Raw genomic sequence first — 11,634 nt, forward strand, 5'->3', positions numbered from 1 at the left:
GTGTGTGTGTGTGTGTGTGTAATTTTAGCTGAGATGGTGACACACACTTGTACTCTCAGCACCTGAAAGGTGAAGGCAGGGGATATTAGGATTGGAGGTCATTCTCAATGACATAGCAAGTTCATTTTAACTGAGACTGTCTCAAAAACTCATTTAACTGAGACTGTCTCAAAAACATAAAAAGTCAAAGAAAAGTAAATGTAGCCCATGTGTGGAGTTAAGGTACTACACACTGAAGAAGTTCTCTTCCTGGAGCCAACAAGATGGCTCAGTGGGTAAAGGAGGTTTGCTATACAAGCAGGCTACATAAATTCAATCTCTGGAACCCAGGTAAAGTAGAAGGAGAGAACTGATTCCATAGTGTTGTTCTCTGACTTACACAGTTGTGCCAGAAACATTTATGTCATGACATGCATAACAACCATAATAATAACAATATACGAAAAATGTAAAAGACATTTTCACTCTCACTGCAGTCAATGTTACCGATATTTTAAGAACATATATATGTGTGTGTGTGTATACACACACACACACACATATATATATGCAGGCTAACAAATACAAACTAAAATTATATTTCATCTAAGTGACTCAATGTCACTATATACTCAATGAAGACAGTTCACTTCAAATTTTAAGCTATAAATCTTGCTCTTCCTATATTCAGTGCAGAGAAGGGTCATGGCTACATGACAGTGCTATCATTTCATGTGCAAAGAGTACAGCCTGTAAAATAAGAGGAGTTATTTGTATCACACCCCCCCCCCAGAGAGATCTTTTTCTTGTCTCCATATGTTCATATGAAGTGAGATGATGCTCATATATAAGTAGACATATTCTAAACATGGGTCGGTGCATTGTAACTTGATTATCATTTACTTAACAGTTAATATCCACTTATAAGTGAATATATAACACATTTGTCTTTCTGAATAGGGATTACCTCACTCAAGATGATTTTTTTCCTAAGTGCATCCATTTGCCTGCAAATCTCATAATGTTATTTTTAACTACTAAGTAATACTCCATTGTATAAATGTGCCTCGTTTTCTGTATCCATTCTTCATTGAGGGACATACCAGCAGTTTCCAGTTTCTGCTTATTATGAATAAATCCACATAAAGACGGTTGAGTAAGTCTCTTTGTTTTATTTTCATTGATGTGTATAGGTGTTTCATTTGTGTATGTATGTGCACCTTATGTGGGCTTGGTGCCTGAAGATGCCAAAGGAGCAAACTGAATCACCTGGAGATAGAGTTACCACCATATTGGTGCTGGGAATTGAACCTGGGTGTTGTGGAAGAGCAGTCAGTGCTTTTAATCTCCATGACATCTCTCTAGCCTCTACTTCTTTGTTTTTGAGGCAAAATCTTCCATTGTAGCCCAGACTGGTCTAGAGCTCCCATGTAGCCTAAGTTAACTTAAAAATTTGCTTTTACTGCAATTCTCCTGCCTCAGCCACCTGAGGATTGGGATTATAGGAGCCACCACAACTAGCTTTGTTCTTTCAATCTTTTCTCCTCAATTCTTTCTTCCCTCCTCCCTCCTCCCTACTCTTTCTACTGTGTGTGCTAGTGAAGTGAACATGGCAGGAATGACAGAGTTCAAGTATAAAGGTCAGAGGACAACTTGCCGGAGTCAGTTCTCTCTTTACACCATGAAAGTATTGTCAGGTCCAAAAGAAACTTGGGACAAATGGCTAACTGTGGTACCTATTAGCATACCAAAGCACATGCTGGCCTTTATACTCTCTCACCATCACAAATACTTGTTACAGAGTTCACAGTCCATGCTGGCTGGCATCCTGGTACCTCTTGGCTCTTCTCACCCCTCCTCCTACCCTAAACTTCTCTAGCCCATAGGCTTCCCTTCCCTCAGCTTCTCATTTCTATATAACCTTGCCAGTTCAGCCATACACCCTCTTTGTTCTCTTGATTCCTTCTTGGTCCTCTCTGTCTTGGCCCACTCTCCTCCACGTTCTCTCTCTCTCTCTCTCTCTCTCTCTCTCTCTCTCTTCTCCCTCTTTTTCTCTCCCCCATTCTCTCATGGCCTGGTTCCGTCTACTGGCCAGGAGTAATTTCTCTCCCTGCTCTGAACCCTTCTTGATGCCTCTGGCTATACTAGCCTTCATAGCTAAAATAAAGACCAATAAAGACCTTCCCTTCAACAGTACGATGGAGTAGTCATGTCCTCACTTTATATATATGGTGCTGAAACTCGCACTTTATACAGGTTCCAGGGACTGAACTTCGATCATCAGGAGTGGAAACAGATGACATTACCCACTGAGGCATCACTTTACTCAGTCTTTGTGTTTCTATCCAAATAAAAAAAGCTGTCATTGTTGGCAAAGGATAGAATTAGAGTCTCCTCTGTGGGAGTGCAAGTCTTATGTTTCATCCTGTTGCCATCAGGTAGAAGTGTAGGCCAGTAACAGACTCTCTCAGTAAATATTGACTTCCTGCTTGATACACTTCTATTTTGTGCAATATATTTTTCACCATGTTTAAAGCTCAACTATATCAGAAACTGGAAGACAGTCTCCAAAATGTTAGGTTCTCACGGAAATGATTCAAGACAATGTGAATGTGGTATGAGGAAAAAAGTCCCAGTTGGAACAGAAGGGGAAATCGTGTGTGGCTTTGGGCATGTAAATACAAGGAAAGAAAGCTGAGAAACACATCATTATTGTGTCATTTTCAAGGCAATATAAAGAGCCTCTTTTATGTGTTAGGAGCTCTTTATGTAATGTGGGTGTGGGTGTTAGGTTGAGAGGACAATGAAACAAATAGGGAGCTTATTCATGACTTTCTCCTACCAGACTGGTAAGAACATTTTTTTTTTTGTCATCCTCGCCTTTCTTAAGTTTCCCATTTTACATATCAATAGGAAATACAGGGAATAATGCAGTGTACTTGAAACCACTCTAAGTAAAAGCTCAGTATCCATGTGGACTTTTCATGTTGTTTAAATATGTTACTGCTGCTGATGACATACCCAGGGAAGGTTATGTAATCTGGTTGTGAAATGTACAACAAAGAGTGGTAGTATCTTTACTGGCAGTTGTTATAAGATAAATATCCACTCCTTTGCCTTTGCCCAAAGTTGAATATCAACTTACTCATTAACTTTGGAATTCAAATAAAAATGCACATTAACAGAAAGATGGGTGTTTTATGATAATAAAATCCGAAACAATACAACAACCCTAGTCCAACCTGAACAAAGCTGTATTTCCTGAGTTAACTGATATATATCTTTAGTATTAAATTTGTAAATAGTGTCATACTTTCTTCCCCCTTTTATTTCAGTTTATTTTTCTTGTCTGTGTGTCCTTACAACTGGCAAAACTAGGTTTGCTTAATGTTTTTCCTGACTACTGATCAAAGCTAGTTAAAAGTCCTTCAGCAAGGAAGAACATATTGAGAAATCAAAAATCATTGCTCTGTGTATAGTTCCATTATAAGTGTTAAATATTTGTGTTAAGGAAAGGGCAGCTACTTGTGATCACCCTTTTGTGACGGTCATTCAGTAAAAGCACCTTTAAATTTATAAGGATATAAAGTACATTTTGTTTTTGTAGCAGAAATCAAAGTTCAGACAGTGCTTTAACTTGCACTGACTTAAGTTAATGAAGGACTAGGGACAAGAGATTGTCTTCCTTAACAGTTTTTTATTTTACTTGTCATTTTTGTCTTCCTTGGTCAGTATTTTAAAGACATGTTTGTTGTTCTTTGGAAACTAGGAGGTCGCTATGAAAAACCAGATAAGGGGTGAGGTAAGCAATTTCTTGGGTAGAGAAAATTAAGTAACTTAGGTCTGTAACTCGAACTCTGAACTCTGTAACTCTGAAACTCAAGTTCTGTATTGCTCACAGTTTGACTGAAAATTTAGGAGACAGAAATAAATTAAAAGAAAAATTTATTCAAGGCTGGTCTAGGGAACAAGATGGAGACTACTTTTCTGTCTCAAACCTCCATCTTGGCAGCTAGGAATGTGACTCAATGGCACAGTACTTGCCCAGTATGCTCACAAGCCCAGTTCTGTCCCTGACACTGCCAGAACAAAGTCTCCATGTGGGGCAGGAGTGGGAACAGTTTTTGTGGGACACGAAGTGATTATAATGAGACAGTGAGGAAAACTGTACCTTACCCAGTCTAGGTCTTTGTCATCAGAGCACTGATTCCTTTTTTTTTTTTTTTTTACTCTGTCCCTCCTTTTTTCTTTTTTTCATTAATTATACTTTATTCACTTTGTATCCCCCCATAAATCCCTCCCTTCTCCTCTCCTAATCCCACCTTCTGCCCCCATTCTTCATGCATGCCCCTCCCCAAGTCCACTGATAGGGGGGGTCCCCCTCTCCTTCCTTCTGATCTTAGTCTATCAGATCTCATCAGGAGTGGCTGCATTGTCATCTTCTGTTGCCTGGTAAGGGTGCTCCCTTATGTCAGTTTATGTCAGAGGCAGTCCCTGTTCCCATTACTATGGGACCAACTGGGACACTGAACTGCCATGGGTTACATCTGTGCAGGGGTCCTAGGTTATCTCCATGCATGGTACTTGGTTGTAGCCTTCTGCTCTTTTTTAATAATCTCTCTAATCCAAAGCCAGGGCTAGTTGAGGACTCTGGGGAATGGACAATAGCTTTGTAGCACCTAGGAAAAAAAAGGAATGCATATAAGACCCAGAGTGAATGCAAGTTTATTCTTATCTGCAGAAAACTAGTAACTAGCCCTCGTAGACAGAGGAAATCTAGCATTTAGCTACTGTGTATGCATACAAAGTTGCTTTCCTAGCGTGGGTCCAATACCCACACTGACGCAAACAACAAAAACAAACAATTTTTCAACAAATGAGAATCAATTTTCCTTCATCTCTCTCCCTCCCTTCTTCCCTCCCTCCCCATCCTTCTCTTTCTCTCACTCTCTTTATTCTACTGAGCCTTGAGCCTACAGACTCAGAGAATAACCTTTAACTCCTGAACCTCCTGCCTCCATCTACTGAGCATTAGAATTACATTGGTACTTCGACATTCTGAGAGAAAAACTTGGTTTCCAACTTTCACAGACACTGTTTGAATCTCCCGGCCCTGATCTATTTAGCTTGATCTGTCAAATAGCAAAAGACATTTTTGACTGCTTGTCATGTCATGACTCTTGCCTCTGCAGCTAAAACTCGTCCCCTACACTGCTGCTGCCAAATCAGACCTGCCATAGGTAGAGAGTTGCCATAGGGAGAGACTGTGGTCTTGGACACATGAAAAGAAAAGATTCTCTCTCTTTCTCTCTCTCTCTCTCTCTTTTGAGATAGGATCTCATTATGGAGTCCTGGCTAGGCTAGAACTCACTGTGTAGACCAGGTTGGCCTTGATTTTTTTATATACTCTGAGTAAGCTTCTCAATTAGGTGGTATTAAAGGCCTGCATCACTAGAAATAGCAACTATTAGTGTTTTTTATACATTGTAATTGCACATATTTATGGAGTCTAATATGATATTTTGATATACATGTGAATTATGTAATGATCAAAAAGCATATCCAGCTGGATATTGGAGCTCATATCTGTCACTCTAGCACTCAGGAATCTGAAACATTAGGATTAGTGTGAGTTTTAGGCCAGTCTGGGCTAAAGAATGAGATTCTGTCTTTAAAACCCAAACAAACGAGTGGATGAGGTTGTTCAGTGGGTAACTACACATGTCAGCAACTGTGAAGAACCGTGTTTCATCCCTAGGATCAACATGGTGTGGAGAATTGACTATTACAAGTTGACCTCTGATCTTCCCATGTGCACCATGGTGCTCATGAGTGCATGTTCAAGTGTGTGCATGCACACTCACACACACACACACACACACACACACACACATACATGCACCCAACTAAACACAAAACAAATCCAAAAAGGAGGAAAGGATAAAGCAATTATAGAATCAGGAATCTGATTGCTTCCTGGGCTCAACTTAGGCACAAAATGAATATACTAGGTTTTCCTTCAAACTGTACTAGGTTGAAGTACTGTAGGGATGAGACTATGACATCACATCTGACCTGTCCAGATAAATCACTCCTATTCCACACTCTCGGATTTGCACTGGAAGCCTCCCTAGTCACAGAAGCAGCTATTATGTTTACATTCTACTGTGGGCAGAGTAATAGTCTCTCCAAAATGTCCACATTCTCATCCCCAGAAACTATGAATACATATTCTTGCATGGCAACAGAAAATTGAAGTTTAAATTCCACAAAGGCTAAAAATCAGTTGACCTACATTGGGGAAATTATACTAGCTTACTTTTACCGGGCTCACTGCAATTATAAGTTTACTTAAAAATGCATAGGGGTGTCAGAATAATAAGAGGTGAGAAAGACCAGACTGTTGCTGCCTCAAGAAATGCAGATAACCACTGTAGCTGGAAAAGATAAAAAAAAAAAAAAAAAACAACTCTGCCTGAGGATCTCCCAAAAGAATGGAATCTCACTAACACCTTGATTTTAGCCCAGTGAGAGTCATTTTTAACTGCTATCCTTAGAATTGTAAAATTATAAGTGTGTATATTAAACAGCAAAGTTTATGTTGTTTTCACAGGAGCCACAAGAAACTAAACAAGTCCTATGTGACCTATTGGTGACATTCATATTTTTACTTCACTGAATTTTAATAAATTAGTTGTTTTATAATATATGCGAGAAAAAAACTGGTTTTCTGTTCGTTATTACTAATTCTGTTTGCTGGAGTAATAATTATATTACTCATGCTTTCCTTGGTCTTTTTAATGAAAAATTCCAATTTGCAACATATTTTTCACTTGAGATTTCATCGACATCTTTTAAGGTTACTTCACATGAATACAACTTACCTGCAAGTTGAAATATATGTCATGATGGTACACATCTCCAATCCCAACACTCAGGAGACAGAGGCAAAAAGATTGTCACATATTTGAGGTCTGTTTAGGCAACATAGTAAGTCTGAGAACAGAGCCAGAGACAGTAGGCAGGCATTGTCTTAGAAAAAAAAAAGTAGACCATGTTGGCATATCCCTGTAATCCAGAAGACAGAAGAGTCAAGTGTTCAAGGCCAGTCTAGGTAACAAAATGAATTTGAAGACAGCTTAGAGTGCATGAGACCTCCCTTCCAGCCAGGCAGATTGGCACATGCCTGTGATTCCAGCAGAGACAGAGGCAGGCAGATTTCTGTGAGTTCAAGGACATCCTGGTTTACAAAACAAGTCCAGGACAGCCAAGGCTACACAGAGAAACCCTGTCTCAAAAAACAAAACAAAACAAAAGATGTTTAAAAAAGACCTTCCTTCCAAATAAGGAAGGCAGACATGGTATTATAAATTTCTAATCCCAGCACCTGAGAGCTAAGGCAGAAGGATCATTGCAAATTTAAGCCTGGGTTACACAGTAAGTTCTAGACTCAACCACATACATGTGAGACAATGAAAAAATGAGAAAGAGAAAGAGAGAGAGAGAGAGATTAAGTTAATAGAATGTTTACATGGAATGCATAAATTCTGCTGAATCTTCCAGCACTACATAAAGCAGGAGTAGTAGTGAAAGTCTGTAGTCCCAGCTACAACACGGTAGTACACACCTATCATCACAACACTTGAGAAGTAAATGCAGGAGAATCAAAAGTTAACCTTCATCCTTTGCTACAGAGCCCTTTAAAGATCAGCCTGTGCTATATAAGACACCCTCTCAAAAAAAAAAAAAGTCTCATCAGGACTATCTGGATCCTCTTTCTCTCTGGCTGATGAGAGACCTGATAGGCTAGGGTCAGATAAAAGGGGAGGAGGACCTCCTCTATCAGTGGACTAGGGGAGAGGCAATGTGGGGGACAAGAGGGAGGGTGGAACTGGGAGGAGAAGAGGAAGGGAGCTACCGCCAGGATATAAAGTGAATAAATTGTAATAATAATAATAATAATAATAATATTGAAAAATAATAACCTTTAAAATAAAGAAGTAAAGACTTTTGGTGTTTGGTTGGTTTTTTGTTGTTGTTGTTGTTTTTTTGTTTTTTTTTTTTTTTCCCCAAGAGAGGTTCTTACATAGACCAGGCTGGGCATGTAGTATAGTACCTCTCTATGTAGTCAAGATCAACCTGAAACTACTGATTCTCCTGACTTCACCTTCTGAATTCTGGGGTCAGAGGTGAGCAAAACCAGGCCTGGTCTATGTGGTGCTTGGAACCAAACTCAGGGTTTTGTGCTCACTGCTTAAGCATTAAACCAGCTGAGCTACATCCCCAGCCCAAAATATTTATTTTTAAGTCTTCTTGTTAATTCTTTGACAATTACATACTATGTATTTTGATCATATTCACAATCAGTTCCTCCCAGATCCACTTATTTCCCTAACCTCCCTCCCACCTTCATGTCTTTTTTTAAATTTGATTAACTCATCAACTCCCATTTGTCCATGCGTGTGAGGTAATCCACTGAAGTGTGGTTGACCTACTGGAAGCCACATCCTTAAACAAAACTGACTCTCTAATATATCTCACTCCATACTAAAATGTTGGCTGGCAGTTTTGTGCAGGTCTTGTGATGGTCTTGTGCAGGCAACCACAGCTGTTTTAAGTACAAAAGTACAGTGATGTGTCCTGTCTAGAAGACACAGTTTCCCTCCAGTTCTCTCTGACATCTAACTCTTATACTCTTTCCCCACCTTCTTCTGTGATAGTCCCTGAACTTTGGGGAGAAAGTGTGATACAGGTATTCCATTTGTGGTTGGACATTCCATAATCCCTTATTCTCTACACTGTGACCAGTTAACTACCATCCACAAAGAAACTTCTCTGATGATGTCTGAGAGCTGCACTAATTAAATATAGCTATGATAATATCTCACCACAGTTCTATTTATGGAACTTATAATTCTAGACTTATAGTCACAATACTCCAAAGCTGAGACAATAAAATCACAAATTTGAGGCCAGCTTGTTCTTTTGCTTTTAAAAATTTTGTAAGACAATATTTCTCACTTATAGCCTTGACAGGCTATAAACATCTCATAATCCTTGTACTCAGCCTTGCAAGTGCACCACCTTGCCCGGTAAGGTATCCTTTTATCCCCTAAAAATATAACTTTGTAAAATATTTTTATCATAAGATGTTTACCTTAGACACTCAAGATCTGTTAAACTCTGTATTGATAAGTTCAGTATCCCCAGAACTGCCAGGCTGGTAGTGAAGATATATTGAATATACACATACAATTGTATATCTCTTTATCATATTGTTTCCACTCCAAGGTTATACATTTTTCTTATGTTGAGAGTTATACTTTGCACTGTTACAGTAGCTGAACACCCTTTATAAATTATGTGTCTGCAATTATATTGGTCCCAAAACAATACTTTTATTTGTGATAGGTTCTCACTATGTAGTACTAGCTAGCCTGGACTTGTAGCAGTCCTTCTGCCTCACCTTTCTTGAGTGCTGGATTACACTTATGTACCACCACACCCAGCAATAATGTTTTTATTATCTTCTACACCTCTGGAGCATGGACCAAGCCCAGAATTTGTTTTATATAGCAAACTAACATTCTGTTATTAAAACATTTCCACTCATTATCTCATTAGAGATTTCCACCATTCCTGTGAGATGAGTCAAGTTCCAAGGAGATGTCTTTAGGAATGCAGATGTATAATCAGGGCTGGCGAGAAGGTTCAGTTGTTAAGAGTTCTCACTGCTTTTCCAGAGGACATGGGTTTTGTTCCCAGTACCCCCCTTTTTTATTTTTAATTATACTTTATTTACTTTGTATCCCCCCTCTAGTTCCCTCCCTCCTCCCCTCCCAATCCCTCCCTTCCTTCCTCTTCTCCACACACTCCCCTCCCCAAGTCCACTGGTAGGGGAGGGTTTCTTTTTCTTCCTTCTGATCCTAGTCTGTTAGGTTTCATCAGGAGTGGCTGCATTGTCTTCCTCTGTGGCAGGTAAATGGTAGGAACTGGAAGGATAATCCTTAGTGAACTATCCCAGAAGCAGAAAGACACACACGGTATATACTCACTCATATAGACATATAATATAGGATAAACCTACTAAAACCTGTACAGCTAAAGAAACTAATCAAGAGGGAGGACTCTGGCTAAAATGCTCAATCCGCACTCCGAAAGGCCAAGAGGATGAACACCAGAAGAAGAAGAAAACAGGAAACAAGTTAGGAACCTGCCACAGAGGGCCTCTGAAAGGCTCTGCCCAGTACCCCTTTTAGACAGATCCCGAACACCTGCAACTCCAACTCCAGGGAATCTGGTACCCTCTTCTGGCCTCTTTGAACGCACACACACACACATACACACACACTCAGAGGGGTGTTAAAACATAAAATACAGACGTTAAGAAGTTAGCTCAAGATCACGCAGTCAATTAGTACTAGAAATGAGCATAAAGCTCTGGCCTCAGCTTGACAATGAACACTCCACACTTGGAGTATAAAGCAGGAAAATAGACTCCTAGGCCATTCTGGGCTACCTAGTGAGAACTTGACTCAACAAACAAACAAATAAAAAACCAAAATAAAAAAAAAATAAGCTGATGAAGTAGGATCCCAGAACTTGAGAAGTTGAGGCATGAGGATGTGGAGTTCAAGGTTGTTCTTGTTAGCTATTGAGTTCAAGGTCAGCCTGGGCTTCACAAGACTGTCTAAAAATGTTTTTAAATAGATTATTAATCACTTCTCTGTCTTTTGCCTAGGATAAAGTATATAATATCTGTCTTTTAAGTGTACAATCTGGTATGTCCTGTGCCTAAGGACATTATATTAAATGCATTTTTGAAGCTTGGAGATGGAATAAGACTTGCATCAACCACTTTATGCAGTGATCTAATATTTCAGTATCTCTATGACTGGCATCTTCTCTAGTTCAGAGGTGATGATTTAGGTGGTAAAATAGAAGTGTGCCCCTTTTTTGTTTTACATTTATTTATTGTTGTGTGTCTGTTTTTGTGCCACAGTGTATATGGTAATCAGAGCACACTTGAAAGAGCTGATCATCTTCTACTATGTGGGTTCTGGAGTTCAAGACCTGGCTTCAATCTCAAGTCTTCAGGTTTGCATTAAGTACCTTTACTTGCTAAGCAATTTCACTGGCCGCTTTCTGTCAATTAAAAACAATTTTATTTAGTGATATAGGTTTCAGTTTGAAGACTTATTCTTTACAGCACATAAGCAATCTTTAGATATTTGGAGGCAGTGAAATGGCTCAGTAAGTAAAGGAGCTTGCTGTATAAACCTGAAAACCTGAGTTCAATACCCAGAACAAACATAAAAGTGGAAAAAGAGATCTGACTCTTCTGACCTCCATGTATAATCTCTGCCATAGCAACATGTCACACACACACACACACACACACACACACACACACACACACACACACACACAAACGCATTAATAATAAATAAAATAAGACGTAAAGAGCTGGATGGCAGGTTGAGTGCACTTAACTATTCTGGTAAAGGCCCATATGATAGCTCATAGCCATCTATGACATGAGTTACACATGATCTGCCACTCACTTCTTATTCTTTGACTCTGGGTATACACATGATCTGCCAGTCACTTCTGATTCTCTGGCACTGGATATGCACTGGGTACATATACATCCAT

The 11,634-nt window shown here is 39.3% G+C and overlaps 1 non-coding gene across 1 annotated transcript; it reads left to right on the top strand.

Annotated features, from left to right (window-relative positions):
* Positions 1–10,696: 10,696 nt before the first annotated feature.
* Positions 10,697–10,885, top strand: LOC129676809 (U2 spliceosomal RNA). The gene has a single exon (XR_008720129.1). It is a non-coding gene; the product is annotated as a U2 spliceosomal RNA (small nuclear RNA).
* Positions 10,886–11,634: the final 749 nt, after the last annotated feature.

This window comes from Psammomys obesus, unplaced genomic scaffold (assembly GCF_907164565.1).
Source record: "Psammomys obesus unplaced genomic scaffold, mPsaObe1.curated_primary_1811, whole genome shotgun sequence".
NCBI lineage: Eukaryota > Metazoa > Chordata > Mammalia > Rodentia > Muridae > Psammomys > Psammomys obesus.